We start from the raw sequence: 16,887 nt of genomic DNA, 5'->3' as shown, positions 1-16,887 counted from the left end.
ATCATGCCAGCACATCTCTATTCTAGGTATGTGGCTCGCCTTCCAGCCCATGGCAATTCTGCGCTTGGCCAGTATATAGGCCTGGTCTTTCAGCGTACTCACGTGCCTCAGGTTGCAAGGTCTCACAAAGCCCCCCACAATACAAGCCCATACAGATTCCACATCTAACTTAATTTCCGACAGCCTGCTTGTTTATTTACAAATAGGACGTCACTGCCGTCAATACAGCGTGATGTCATCAAGCAATTAATCTATGCCGCTATTTAGAGCTGCCATTTTGCCCTGAATAACCATCGGGCAGTTGCGAGGGAACACAGGATGTACACACTTCCGTTTTTGCCGACTTTCAGTGACATTTGGAGGCAGACACTGAGGTAAAGTTTTTACACATATAATAATTGGGCATAGCTAGGGAATTCGACATCTATTCACTATTACTTGACTCAAGAGTATCCCACTCTTCTTTTCTTGACTCTTTAGGGGAAATCTATTGAACTATCAAAACAACTCTACCCCCATTTTCTACATACCTGGGAAGAGGTGAGCGAGTGTACAATCTATAGAACGACATAAGGATGGCTGCACATTATGTACTGGCATCAACCTATTTTAAAACTGTTTTACTCCGCAGAAGATTCCTGCCAGATAATTCTCCTATCATCACTACCCCTGCCCTTATCTATTCTATAACATCACCTCCAAGAGATTGGGCGAGTACCATCATTTCTGGGCCGACATCAATATACATAGAACTAGGTCATTTTCCACAGTGACATTTATGTGTGTTTTGGACATGAATTTCACCTATAGGAGGAATATTACTTACATATCATGGACATGGGATGATGAGAACTCCATTGCTTACACACAGCCACACCTGAAGGGCTTGTTTGCATCAGTATATTGAATAAGGTGAGCCATTTGACACCTACTTAAATGATAGTTATAAGACAGCAACTCGAGAGTGCTGGTAACCTCATGAAATCATCATCTTTTAGGTATCTGGGAAGAGAACACTACACAGAAATACCACTGTAGCCCTGTGGAGGGCCCTTCTAGAACATTTATACCAGGAACGTGAAAATATGAAGGTAGGTAGAAAACTGGCGCGGCAGGGTGATGGACATGTGAAAGAAAAGAAGGTAATCTAATCGTAATAGGACTACAGAGACCAGAATTCCATACCTAGGATCCACGTTCTGTGCTGACACAGACTCCTCCCACCTAGGAACTTCTTACCTAGGATCTACGTTCTGTGTTACAACGGTGCTGTAGCACGAATAGCCCTTCATCCCCAGCAAGTCCCGCCCACCCTCACCTGACCTCCCAGAACTTCACAAAAGATCCAGCGCTCGCGCCATTGTGCGCGCGTTGTTGTGAAGCTCTGTGTGGAAGGGCTGTTTTGCGGCTGGTTTACAGACTTGTTTTTTTCGTTTGCATTGAATACTTCATTGTGTTTGAAATCATTTGGATTGTGTATTCATGGTAATCTAATCGTAATAGGACTACAGAGACCAGAATTCCATATCTAGGATCCACGTTCTGTGCTGACACCGACTCCTCCCACCTGGGAACTTCTTACCTAGGATCCACGTTGTGTTTTACAACAGTACGAATTTATATATATACCTCCTTGCGGCTATACTTAACTGCCCCCTCTATTAGACTATTAAGCCTTGCTTTTTCTGTTTTAGGTGCTGTAACACGAATATCCATTCATCCCCAGCAAGTCCCGCCCACCCTCACCTGACATCTCAGAACTCCACAAAAGATCCAGCGCTTGCCCCATTGCGCACGCACTGTTGCGAAGCCCTGTGTGGAAGGGCTGTTTTACAGAGTTTTTTTTTAGTTTACATTGAATACTTCATTGTGCTTGAAATCATTCGGATTGTATATTCATGGTATGCCTTCCTATTTTACTGCCCTGCTGTTTATTAACTGTGTATAGAAATCTCAAAACAGTTCCTTTTAGTGTCACAAAAGTAAAGTATCCTTATTATTGTAGGTAATCTAATCATAATAGGACTACAGAGACCAGAATTCCATACCTAGGATCCACGTTCTGTACTGACACCGACTCCTACCACCTAGGAACTTCTTACCTAGGATCCACGTTCTGTGTTACGATGGTACAAATTTATATATATACCTCCTTGTGGCTATACTCAACTGCCCCCTCTATTAGACTATTAAACCTAGCTTTTTATGTGTTAGATGCTGTTACACGAATATCCCTTCATCCACAGCAAGTCCTGCCCACCCTCACCTGACCTCCCAGAAATCCACAAAAGATCCAGCGCTCCCGCCATTGTGCACGAGCTGTTGTGAAACCCTGTGTGGAAAGGCTGTTTTGCGGCTGTTCTGCGGTGGGTCAGGTGAGGGTCTCAGTCTTACAACATACTCCTAGAAAGATTACTTCCAACTGTGTACGCATAATTGCATTGTTAAGAGAGTGTGCGTACCGGTGAAGAGGCTTTAGGAAGTTGTAAATCTGGTCATGAGATCTATGTGTGAGAGTAGCCTGTTATAAAGGAAGCAAATATGCCACACCGTCCATACTCACTAAAAACAAATATGCCAAACACTCCAGGGATGCCCGTGATTTCCTCCCCTTTTAAATTAGCTGACAAAGCAAAGTCCAAGTCCCGGACTTCACAGAAAGCTATCATACTAACACCGGTCCCACGAACGCCACTGATCAACAAAGATATTTGGACATTTTGTGCGATACGTAATTAAGTATCACCGAGTCCCCAGACATACCAGTTGGTGTTGGCAACGCCAGCTTGTTCCAACAAGATCTCACAGGAAGCCGAATCAGCTATAGACATTAATCAAGTGCTAACACCTCAACTCGTATCTGATCAAACAATCTTGAATTTAGCACAGAGCCCCCATAAAAAGAAATGAAATGAGCTGCACATGCGCAAGTTATAAGAACTTTCTGAAACGGGTGGCGTGATCTCTAATATTTCTATTGATCTCTAATATTTCTATTCATGCCATTGGGGGAGAAGAAAGTATTTGTAATTCACCTACCTCTCCCGACTTCTGAGCACGCTGTTCAATGGATACCTCCATCCAATCTTCATCTGTATCCGACATTCAGCCGACTCCAGAACAATGTTTTCCATCTACTTCCAGAGCCAACACGTCTGATAGTAATGCATTAATTGAAATAACTCTTGCTGCGGTTAATACAACTGTTTCCACTCTATTTAAGCTCTTTGAATCTCTTACAGCAAAGATGATACATCAAGCTGTACAAATTCAACAACTAGTCGAATGGACTCAAAAAACAACTTATGTCACAAAATTACCAGATACATGTCTGGAAACAAAAGATTTGATTGATATTACAGGTGACCAGGAAGCAAAGTTACATACGATAATTGAGAGCTCGATGTTGTCGGTTGTACCGGCGTTTACACAAGTAATCCACCCAATAGACTGTGGCGAAGCAACGACAGTGAATCTAAATGATTAATGGATTAGTGTGGATACAACCGCTGACAATCAGCAAATAGCCCGGCGACAAGCTCATTTTGATGTTTTTTACACAACAACCCTGTAACAGAGGTCGAGCGAGACATCTGGTGATCAAATCGACTCAAGTGACACAAAAGAAAAACAAAATGCCCAATATGCAGGTGTGTCCAAACCCTACAGAAGTTGACAAGCTCCCCATAGGGTGGTTGCAACTGACCAAATTGATAAACACTGTGCCACAAATCGCAAAAACTAAACCGGCAGGGGAGGAACTATTAAAACCAGTCTCCCAAGCTGCTCCCACAATGGCATTAGAAATAACTTAATTGAAGCAACCAACAAACCATCCACCACTAAATGACCTTATAGAATTAATCAAAGAAAATACTCAAGATCAACATCAATGGGAAAGACCAGCAAAAGTTCAATCACTAGTGAGCAATACGGTGCAGCCACCAGCAGCCAATACAAAAATGACAAAAAATAATGAAACGAAAGGTTTGGAAGATCACACAATGGCAATAAAGGCTTGCGTGCTGCAGTGGGTGGAATATTCCAGAAGTGCACAACCATGCCAACCAATTGTAGAGTGCCACGTAGCAAGAGCACTATAGTTTGAGGAGCCAATGAAACATTGTGTATTCTATGACAGCGAAGATGACTCGCACTAGGAGAGGGCATAAGTTGTCCACCTGATGCTAGAGACCCAATCACAATCCTAACCCCCCATAGAAAGTATACTTAGATGTTCCCGTTAAGCCAATCCCAACCTTGAATGGGTTTTCTTATTTTGCCACGTAGTATGACATCACTTATAACAAACTTTCAGTATAAAGGCTGTGTTTTTTATGAAGAACTTCAAAAGATGCTTGTGCGACATCCGTTGATATCTGTTGTAACCTCCCTGTTTTAGATAATTGCAAATAAAACCCTTAAAGTTTGCCAGCTTCCTGAGTCGATCTTGTTTTTGGTGTCAGAGTAAATTCTGTATGCCCATCCATCCCAGATAGCGCTACCTCATCTTAAAGGGCCTGCGGGTTCAGTTGTAAAGAGTCCATCTTTCCTAGCATGCCGTTCTGGATGTTTGTTTGCATGTATGAGGTAACAAGTGCCCAAAGTACGGGATGCCGTGTCAGTGCGCTGTTTTCCCTGCACTACTCTAAATTATTTAATACACAGTTATGAACCCTTCCAGTGGTATGTATTTTGCTAAACTCTGTGAAGCCTGAAAAGTAGATTCATGCAGGCTTGACATGTGGCCAACTTTGCACCAGACCTGCAGACGAAGTGACCTGCTGTTAAATCTCAGTTACCAGTTTAATAGTATCCACCACAGAGTGTAATTTACTTTCTGACTTTGAGAACATTCAGACATGCAATTGCTCATTTTGCTATAGCCAGTATGGTAGCAATAAGCTGGTAAAATAGCTCAGTGGGTTGAGTGCCAGATGCTGCAATGTGTGTGTGATCTGCAGGTTGCAGGTTCAAATCCCGGCAAGGTCAACTCCGCCTTTCATCCTTCCAAGGTCTATAAATGAGTAACAACACAGGTTGGGTGATATTGTATGTATATTTTTGTCTGTATAAAGCGCTTAATCTTAAGTCGTTAATCATTATCATTTGGCCTTGGACGTCTGCTTGCATCCACAGTAATTTGGTAATATGGGCATATACACACTGATATTAATGGTACATATGGAGATTCATTCTTGTATGAAATTTATATCACATTACAGTGACCTCATAACCATATTTATCGTAGTGTACATAGGAACTATGCCACTTCTGGTTTTGTCAAGGGGTGAAAGGTTGTGTTCCATCGCTTCCCATGATGCCACTTCAGGGTGAGAGTCAATGATGTCATCAGCGGTCAAGGGTCAGGTGATGTTACTTCCGCTACCCCTGGTATTTTCGTGAAATGACGTCCCTGTTTGTTGATGAGGTAGAGACGAGAGTAGGGGGAGCCAGGTCTGGGACAGACAGTTATATACATATGTACATGGCTTCAATTAGCCACCTTTTGTTAATGCTAAGATAAACACTGTTCTGAAGAGAGCAATGAAAATAGTTATGGAGTGGGTGTAGGTAACACAGTAGATGCAGATACAGGAGGGACGGAGGATGGACGGTACAGGAAGCCCTGTGAACATCCTGAAAGGTGCACCCAATAAGCTCCTTCACTCTCACCGCAAATGGAGTGGTATAAACGACAGTGAACGGCCCATTATATCATGACTCACTCCACCTGCGCACACAATTCCTAATGTAAATTCATTCCCCAGGGGACAGTTGGGTAGGTGGCTAGTGTCATGGACCATCGGACTCGTCCTTTCTGGACTTCCTGGTGCCTGACCCGTAGAGGCCTACATGCAGCACTACATCCAACATGGCCGCAGACCACGGAACGTGGCGCACCAGTTTCTGTATTGCACGCATCACGTTCAATAAAGCGGCCATGCCCCCGCAGTTCTGCGCATCTCAACACTGCTGTTTACTGAGGTTGCTGTGCGCTGCCGCAGTTCGCTCTCGTTTCATACTAATTCCTGGTCCCTGGCTCCTTGAACCCTTCACTTTCCTCCTATTCCCTTGCCCTCCTCTTCTCCCTGGATCTCCACGAACACTCGGTCGAGTTTAAGCCTCGCTGTTTCCTGGAACTCCCGGATATACTGTACGCTCCAGGTCTCGGATCACAGAACGCACGCTGGAAGCTGAGGACATTCGCGCAGGCTTATATAAGACCCGTGCTGTACGAAGGAAGCCTTCAACCAAGAAAAAACACAAACAGGTGAGAAGGGGGGGAAACCTGTGACAGACGCCAACAACCCGATAGTGATACGGACATGGAGGCGGCTGTCCAAGACCTCATGCATGGCATGCAGGAGTTAACGACAGAAGTCCAAAATGTTAAAGCTGAGAATGCCACTTTAAAACAATTGGTCGTATCACGTGATTCCACAACCATGGAAAGTGTACTACTGGGCGTCGTTGTGGATAAATATGATGGCTCATCAAGAAACCTTTGTGGATTCCTTGATTTGTGTTTAGTCCACTTTACTTTTAAGCCCTGTTACTTCTCTACCCCCAGAGCAAAGGTGGGCTTTATGATTTCCCATCTTTCAAGAAATGCTCTAACTTAATTCTGGAGATGCCCTCCTAGATGACTACGAGGACTATGATGGCTTTGTACAAGCCTTAAAGGCCATGTTTGACCGTCCAGAACAGGTCTACAGTGCCCAGGAGCGGCTGTTAGACTTCCAACAAGGTACCCAGGATATGTTGACCTATGTGACACGCTTCAAACAACTGGCCAAGGACGCAGATTGGTCCCCTGAGGCCTGCTTTACCCTTTTTCGAAAAGGATTGAATGAGGAAATTAAAGATGAGTTGGCAAGGGTAGCACGCCCAAGTTCCTTCCAGGCTCTTATCGATCTCTCCTTCCAATTTGACTTCCGTATCCAGGAAAGGAAGGCTGAAAAGAAGAAGACTAAGATGAATAGACAAAAAAGTTCCATAGAATCATCCTCTAAACCCGAGCCAATTCCTGCCCCTTCTACAGACCCAGAACCCATGCAATTGGGGGCCTTCCGTGGACCCATATCCCCACAGGAAAGAATGCGACAGATTCACATGGGCTTGTGTATGTATTGTGCTTCAGATAAACATCTTGTGAGAGAATGCCCCTTGGCTCCTCCACGGCGTTCGGGAAACACCAGCTCCCGATCCTAGATGGAGCACAGGTTCGTGAGAGAGATGTTTACTCCACATCTATTCTATCCTTGAGCTCTCCTGGACAAAGCAATCTGGTGATCTTACAGGCCTTCCTATTGCCATCAAAGAAAGAAACCAATCCTGTCCTGGCATTGGTGGATTGTGGGTCCATGGGGACATTTATAGACCAGGACTGGGTCACTGCCCACCACATTCCACATGAAACCCGGGGCATCATGCAACCTGTAGAGGCTATCATCGAGAGAACATCAGTTTCGACATCATAAAATCTGCCCATTATCCAATGGTATTGGGTATGCCCTGGTTACAGAAACACAACCCATACATCAATTGGGCAGCAGGATCATTGTTTCTTGGATCCGAACATTGTATGTGTCACTGTTTATCCATGGATTCCTCGCCATCTCCTACTGAAGAGGCGCCCACAAGACTACAAGGCCCATTCACAGTTTCAAATATTATCCAGGTTCCTCAAATCTATCAGGATTATGCGGATGTGTTCTCAACTGCTATTGTTCAGTCTCTACCCCCTTACAGACCGGAAGACTGTGCGATAGATACTGAACCAACGGCGGTGATTCCCTTTGGAAGAATGTTCATACTATCCGAGCCAGAGAAAAAGGCCCTCCGAGAATATTTGGATACCAGTCTAGAAAACGGCACCATGTGACCCTCCAAATCTCCGGTAGGAGCTTCGTTGTTTTTTGTTCCAAAAAAAGATAGAAAGGAGCTCAGGCCCTGTCTGGATTATCGTGATCTAAACCAATGTACCCTCAAGGACTGTTATCCGTTACCCTTCATTTTGGACATCCTGGAAGCAGTAAGAGGAGCCGTAATCTTCACGAAATTGGATCTCAGAGGTGTCTATCATCTAATCCGTATAAAGGAAGGAGATGAATGGAAAACAGTCTTTAGAACACCTTTTGGACATTTTGAATATTTGGTTATGCCCTTCAGACTCGCCAATGCCCCGGCGGTCTTCCAACGTTTCATGGACCGAGTGTTCTCAGACATGCTGTTTCTCTTCGTCATAGTATATCTAGATGATATTTTAATATACTCCAAGGACCATCTCAAGCATGAAGAACATGTCAAGGCAGTCTTATAATGGCTACATGAACATAAACTCCTGGCTAAACCCGAGAAATGCCTGTTCCATGTCTCTACTGTTCACTATCTTGGATTCGTCCTCAGTCCTTAAGGAATCGGAATGGATCAATCAAAGGTAAAAGCCATACTATCCTGGCCAGTCCAAACCACCGTGAAGCAGATTCAATCCTTCCTGGGGCTTGCCAACTTTTACCGGAAATTTATGCCGTCCTTCTCGGAGATAGTTCAACCAATCATTACACTATTGAAGAAGGATACATCCTTTCTCTGGTCAGCAGCCCAAGATAAGGCCTTCCAACAAATGAAATCAGAATTTACACAAGCCCCCATCTTGGCTCAACCAGATATCGATCGACCCTTCATAGTGGAGACAGATGCTTCTAATTACGCTATCGGAGCAGTTCTCAAACAGGAGCACAGGGATAAATTAGAACATTCTACTGCTTCTCTATCTCGAACTTTGACTCCCAGCGAGACTCATTATTCAGTCCTAGAAAAGGAACTGTTAGCCATCCGTCAAGCCTTTACAGAATGGCGTCATCTACTTTTGGGGGTAAAACATCCTGTTCAGGTCCGTACGGACCATCGCAATCTTCAAGTTCTACAATCCCTGGAATGCAGGAATAGCCGTCAAGCCCGCTGGACCGCCTTCTTCGCACAATACCAGTTCCAAATACAACATGTTCCTGGGACTCAAAACATAATTGCTGATACCTTGTCCAACGTCCCGACTATGAAACTCTTGATGATCGACTCTTTCCCAAAATGTTTCCTCACACAATATTTGTAGCCCAAGCAAGTAGCCTCCTGGAAGACATTCAGATTCAAACCCAGATCTCTGAGATCTGGAAGGCATTTACTGGGAAGAATCGGTGGAGTCTTAGAACAAAGGATGGGTATCTCTTTAAAGACAATAACCTGTTTATTCCTACACAAAAGCTGCATCAAAAGATCATGAACCTCTGCCACGATACCCTTCATTCAGGACATCGTGGCATCTTCAATACTCTCCAACTGATACAAAGACAGTTTTGGTGGCCTAAAATGAGAACCGATGTCCAACATTATATCCAAACCTGTGCAAACTGCAATCAAAAAATCATGACAACAAGAAACCGGCGGGACTCCTACTCCAACCTCCGTTTCCAACAAGGCTCTGGGAATTCATTGCTACAGATTTTATTGTAGAGCTGCCACCTTCCAGGGGATACACGACTATCATGGTAACCATTGATTTGTTTACTCACATGGCTCATTTTACGCCCTTGTATAAACTTCCATCATCCTCAGAACTTGCTGGAATTTTCCTTGAACACATATTCCGACTTCACAGACTTCCTTCCAAAATCATATCTGACAGGGGACCCCAATACATATCTCAGTTTTGGAAACACCTATGTCATATACTAGGAATTCAATGGGCCCTCTCCTCAGGTTATCATCCCCAGACCAATGGAGCTACCGAACGTGTGAACCAAACTCTGGAGCAATATCTTCGTTGTTTCACCACCAAGGTCCAGATCGACTGGTCACTCCTGATACCTGTGGCTGAATTTGCCCATAACAATTCCGATCACTCGGCTGTCAAAGTCAGCCCCTTTTTCTGTAATCAACGGTTCCATCCTTCGGTTCTCCCATCCTTGCTTCCGCAACCTACACCAGTTCCTACACTCGACTCTTGGATTGAAAATCTCATCAACGTACACAAACAAGTCAAGGAACACCTTGAAAATGCCAGAGCCGCTACCAAGCTCTATGCAGACTCCAAAAGAAGACCAGGCCCTTCCTATACAGTAGGTGATAAGGATTGGCTATCCTCAAAACTACTGCCACGACATTTACGACCAAATAAGATGGCCCCTCGGTACTATGGTCCCTTCTCCATAAAAGAGATTATTAACCCAGTCACCTACCGGCTCAAGCTACCAGACTCCTGGAAGAGAGTCCACCCAGTGTTTCACACATCTCTACTAAAACCATACATTCAGTCCTCCCGGACTGCTCCTAGGCCTACACCAGTGATTGTCAATGACCAACTGGAATACGAAGTGTCCAGAATATGTGATTCCAGGTACCGACATGGTCAGCTACAATATCTGGTTGAGTGGAAAGGACACCCTCCCAGTGAACGCACCTGGGAACCGTTTACAAACCTTAATGCTCCCAGACTACTCAAGAAGTTTCACCTCATACATCCCGGCAAACCCGGAGGAACTGGCCCTTGGAGGAGGCATGCTGTCATGAACCATCAGACTCGTCCTTTCTGGACTTCCTGGTCCCTGACCCGTAGAGGCCTACATGCAGCACTACATCCAACATGGCCGCAGACCACGGAATGCGGCGCACCAGTTTCTGTATTGCACGCATCACGTTCCATAAATGGCCACGCCCCCGTGCTCTGCGCATCTCAACGCTGCTGTTTACTGAGGTTGCTGTGCACTGCCGAAGTTCACTCTCGTTTCATACTAATTCCTGGTTCCTGGCTCCTTGAACCCTTCACTTTCCTCCTATTCCCTTGCCCTCCTCTTCTCTCTGGATCTCCACGAACACTCAGCCGAGTGTAAGCCTCGCTGTTTCCTGGAACTCTCGGATATACTGTACGCTCCAGGTCTCGGATCACAGAACGCACGCTGGAAGCTGAGGACATTCGCGCGGGCTTATATAAGACCCGTGCTGTACGAAGGAAGGCTTCAACAAAGAAAGAACACAAACAGGTGAGAAGGGGGAAAACTGTGACAGCTAGCTTGCAGGGTCCAGTGCAGCGATGGTCTCTTCTTCAGTCTGTCTAGGAGCTATCTGTTGAGGGCGAAGATTTAATGAGCATGTCAAGACCGACCGATACTGCTTAAACTCCTCCCCCAAGATAGTAGCAGCCCTGTGAGCATCAGAAGCACTCCTAATGGGAGATACTGCCGTGTTATATGCCGTCCTGTGACTATTTCGTGGGGCAAGAGATGATGGTCCTTACATGGCTGCGTCCACATGTGGACTAGTGCCAGGGGCAGACAGTGAACCCAGTTTTTATTTAAGTTAATAACTTAGAGAGTTTTGCCTTTGGGAGGCCATTGATCCATCCAACTATTCCGTTGGTCAGAGGGTGGTAAATAGATTACTTCCAATGTTTAATTCCCAATAGGAGTGTTATTTCTTTGAACAACTCATTAAATAAGTGCATGCTATTGTCAGACCCTAATGTGTCGCACATGCCACACTGAGGGAACACCTCTCACACTGAAACTTTGGAAGCTGACTTGACATCAGGATGTGAACACGGACCAGCCTCTAATCAATGGGAGAAGGGACATACTACAATGATCAGATATCTGTATGTGTTGCACCACTCTCACATGTCAGCATAGTCTATGTGGAGTCACTGAATGGCCCAGTAGGGAGGGCCAAGGTGCCTCTTAGCGTTCAGAGCGTGTGTCCAGTAATAGAACTGTGGCACAGCATACAATTGATGACAAACACATTTAAGAGCGCTTGGAGATTCGGGACAACCCAGTTCTCCTGTAAATTTGTGGCAATATGCTGTTTGGATACATGAGAAGGATAATGCAGCTGGTCAAAAGCAATGACCAGCAACTCGTAAGGCATCACAACTTTCCCAGTTGTGCTTCGTCTCAAAACTAAATCAGAAGGTAACTGCACACACCCTTTCGTTTGCCATAACAATATTTCGTGACTGCACACACCCTCTCTTTTGCCAAAACAATTTTCCTCCTGGGGAGCCCTCCCCTGTAATTCTACTATTTCAGCAGTTGGCAATGAAGTATAGGGTGGTGGTAACTGTACTTGCATCTTCGCAATCACTGGATATTCACCTATCTTGGGCATGGGGGGGTATGCTGCGTTTTAACAGCAGTGTTTCCAAGAGAAATGTTGTCTGTGTTGTTAGTATTGGCGGAACCTTTCACCACTGCGGGTCGGGAAAGGGCATATATGAATCTGTCTAGTAGCACTGCGTGTTGCACCGGGGACCCATCTTCTCTTTTAAACCTCCCCCCGTTTCCACCTAGCCAGGCCGGAATGCACAGTAGTGGTGACATACACCGAATCGGAGTAAATTGTCACTCTGCAACCCTGAGATGCCTCCAATGCCTCTATCAAAGCTATCAGTTCAGCAGCCTGCGCCGAATAATGCATGGGTAACCTCTTTTGTACTAATGTCTTGTATTGTCCATCAACTAAGCGGACCACAGCTGCACCTGTAGGTCTCTTGCTAGTCTCTTGGTCAATGGTGGCTGACCCATCAACATAGAACATATCTGCCTCATACAAGGCATAATCGCATGCTTTTGGGATGTCATCAGGCCAGCCATAGGTCACGCAGTTGTGCACTTTGTCAGTGTCAATGGTCAGTTCAATCAAAAACGTGGCAGGATTAACTGTTTTGCACCATTCTATGTGGATGTTGGGGCTGGACAGTATTATCTCATATGCAGAGGCTTGCTGAGTGGTCAACGAGGATTTAGATCTTCCTAGGATGGCAAATATATTCATGTTCCACGTACAGAGTGATGGAGCACCCCATGGTAATAGTCGCAGATTTCTCTATGACAAACGCAGCAAGTGCCTGTCGCATGGAAATTGACCCTGCACGACGGGGTCTAACATACCGCTGTAAAATGCCAGGGGTTTATGGCCCATTGTGCTCTTCTGCGTCAACACTGCTATCATTTGACCATCAGAATGTGAGAAAAGGTAGAAACACTGAGTGTAATCTGGAGTTGCCAGCACACGGGCAGTGGCAATCATTTCCTTGAGTTCATTAAAGCTAGTGAGCATCTGCTCCATCCATGTATTTGTGGCTTTTGCTGTCTGGGCATCTTTTAGCAGGGGTTGTGTTTATCTGGTGCAATCAAATATCCAGGCCCGGCAATAGTTACCCAACCCTAAAAATGTCTGTATGTCTTTTACTGTGATGGTTTGGGAGTGCTGCGCACAGCAGCTGCATGGTCAGGTATTACTCATTTTCCGTGGACAGAAATTAGTTGTCCGAGATATAATACTTCTTGCTGGCAATACTGTAATTTGTCTTATCTACTTTGTACCCTTTGTCTGCTAACAATTGCAACAGAGTGATTGTATCTGCCCTGCACTGCTGCTGCACACCAACAGGTAACCCACATAGTGGATGATTGTACTGGGCACCTGTATGCTGCTCAGATCTGTGTGCAGTGCACTGTTGAAATGCTGGGCAACTCACAGTACCCTTGGGGCAGTCTTGGGTGCTGCAATCGCCTCCCACCATGGGTAAACGCAGTAAGATATTGATAGTCTGGGTGTAAAGGCACAGAGAAAATGCATTCTTCAAGTCTATGACGGTGAAGTGGGTGGCTGCCATGGGTATGTTGCATGATATTGTTGCAGGGTTCGGGACAACTTGAAATTCTACTTGCACTATGTCATTCAGAGGGCAAAAATCATGAATCATTCTCCAGCTGGACCCCTTTGATTTTTTGAATAGGTTAAATGGCCGTATTACAGGGCAAATTCAAAGGCACAATAATCCCTTGGTGTAAAAGTGCGTTGATGGTGTCATTGATCTCCTCCTCCGCCTTGTTTGACAATGGGTATTGCTTAAGTCAGAGCAACACCTGGTTTGAGAGTGATACATACTGGGGCCACACTTCACAAGAGACCTACATCACGGGGGTTAGTTGCCCACAACACATCAGTGTCCTGGGCCAAATCTTCGTTACTAAATGATGGAACACTCCCTGCCACAAGCATAAGACAACAGGACCTGCTGAAATTGGACCATAATTTCACAGGGGACACAAATAGCCATCACTATCTATCCCTCATCATCTTTGTCTTCAAACAACTCAGTGTCAGTCAATTCATTCAACAATCTAATTGGATCACAGCACAGTACGGCACTGAATCCCTTCTGGGTCTACCACTATCAAAACCATTTTGTCTTTCACCACCAATACTCCTTCAATATCTAGCATGAGCATTGGGGCACTGCAGGTCAGAAAATAAAGTCAGAGGAATTGCATGCAACAACACTGCCACCCAATAGACAAACAGATCTGGGTATATAGGTACTCCCCAGGCTGCCAACTCACTTCCCAAGGCGTGAATAATTACCATTGCTCTTACATGGCACATCTCTGGAGTGGAGCACACTATCCCTCTTTCAGTAAACAAGATGTCATATTGAGCTTACAGAGCTGAGCACATCTCATCCCAATAGATTGACAGGGCAGGTTTCCGAAACCAACAGGGGAGCCCTCACTGTTTTGCCCCTACTTTGATGGGTAATTCTTCTGTAAAAGGAACCGATTTTACTGCCCCTGAGAAGCCCTGTGTGTCCATGATTTTACCTGATAAAGGAAAGCGTCCCTCCTTGATGCATGATTTGGTGGTGCCAGCGTCCACCATGAAAATAAATGGGTTATCGCCTATCTCCATGCCCCCCCAAGTGTTCCGCTTCTGGGTCAGCGGTGACAGACAGGACTGGGCATGAAAGAACTCTCTGTGGGCTGTTTGTCCCTAGAAAAACAAAAGCGTTCCCACTAGCACACTCGCTCCTTGGAAATGTGTAACTGTACCATTGGGGACCATATTGCTATTGGGTATCTGGGGTATCTGCAGGGGGGCAGGGTGTGCCGCATATGGCTCTTGACTGCTGGTGACAGGAGCAGCCAACTGTGGGAAATACAGATGCAGGGCTGTTTGGTCAAGTTGTTGTTGCACTCCATAAGGGTCATTGTAGGACCAGCAAAATGTGTTATTTGATAGGGGGATAGTACTCCGGAGGCATACAGGGGCATTTGGTTGTATCCTCTATCAATCCTACTTCTGCACTCTCATGAAAAATTTCCCATTCTCCCCAGTGTCCACCATTGCCCCATATTTCCCCCCCATTGGCCCCATGCCGGCAAATCCATCCCGTCTTCCTTGAGGGCCCGCAAATCACTACCCCCATGGGAAACCTCTCTGGGGCCATCCTTGGTGCCAAGGTTGAAACCCACCGTTCCAGTTGTACCCTACTGTCCAGGCAAGGGCTGTTCTCATACCTGCCTGTACTACCCTTGTTTTGGGTTGGAGATGGATTGGAGATCGGTCGTAGCAGGATACACAGCGCAGGGATGCCCACACCTGGGCTCTAATGTCATTAAAGTGGGCTCTGTCATGAATATTGTACCCTAATCGTACATCCAGATATCCCGCCTTTACCCAAATATCATCCGCCTTGTCCCCCAGTATGGCAACAATATGCTCTTCAAATCTCCCACGGCTAAAGTAACAAATACGCTCTTCAAATCTCCCACAGCCAAAGTAACCCCTGCCGTTTGTTTGTCAAATGCATAAATCCATTTTCCCGCCCCAGTAGTAAAAGATGGAAAACATTGTATTAGGTAATTTTTGTCCATCTGTGGCCACGGAATATACTGTGCCTGCCATGGCCCTTGTGCAGTAAGGGGAACTGTGTCCCTGTCACCTTCCTTATCTTCTTCTTTTCCACACCCTTCCCTTTAGCTACCGCTATGCGCCCGTATCTGTTCTGCAATCAGGGCCCCCATAAGCTCTCCACTCATGGCGATATCGCGGGTGGAGCTTCTCCTTCCCCCAGTTTATCCAGTGTCTCACTCCTCTTCCCCTCGGTCTTCGCCCATCTCATCTTATGTCCTTAGTGTCCCGTAATCTAAACTTCCCGCTCGCTGTCTTCCAATCCCTGTGCCCTCCCTTTCCAAATGTACATCCTTGATAGCTGTGCTATTGATCCTGAACAAAATATCCCCCGCTCTCTACTCGTCCAATCGGCATAATGTTTTCTGACCTTCCCTTTTTTCTAGTCTCAATCAGGCCAATTCCTCCTTCTCTGCTTTTAAAGCATCTTCTACTGCCTTCTGGGGTTTTGTATCCGTGGCCCTCTCTCCATTTTGCTTGGTTGTGTGAAAGGGCATTGTGTTAGGTAGATTTTGATACTGCCCTGGTGATGATAGGGGTGGGAGGACATATGTAGGGGTTGTGTAGTCTAGGACAGCACGGGTGGGGTAGCATTCTAGTGGGGGGTTGTGGTGTGGTGCTGCATTCTCTGCACCTGGCCCGGATGGGGTGGGACGATCAGTCCCTGGTGGGGCTGTGGGGACAGTTTCAGTTTCTACCGTGGGTACTCTCGCGGGTAACTTCACCTGGCTTGAGGTAGCGTCCTCTATATCTTCCACCATTTTACACAATTTTAACACCTCCTTCCTCTTTTGAAGCTTTTTACCCTTATATTTAGATACCAAAAACGTGTGCATGTGTCCCAATATTTCTGTGTTATTCGTGCTCTGCTCAGTCCATGATTGGAACAACCCTCCCCATGTCTCAGACACCCACTGCTTGTGATACTTCAAAACCTTTTCCTTATACAAATGCAACGCAGCACACATATATTCTAACGCGGTACACAGCACCATCTTCAATGCCGACCCTTGTGTCTTCTTTAGGCTAAAAAATGTACTCATCTGTCAAAGAGCCACACTAGCAACTCTCTCGTACCTCCTTGACATACCCTTCCCTTACTGTCCTTGTCAATACAATGGCCTGTTCCCCCAC

This window comes from Ambystoma mexicanum, chromosome 5q (assembly GCF_040938575.1).
Source record: "Ambystoma mexicanum isolate Mex_15411 chromosome 5q, UKY_AmexF1_1, whole genome shotgun sequence".
Lineage (NCBI taxonomy): Eukaryota > Metazoa > Chordata > Amphibia > Caudata > Ambystomatidae > Ambystoma > Ambystoma mexicanum.
Note: the sequence above shows the minus strand (reverse complement) of the source record.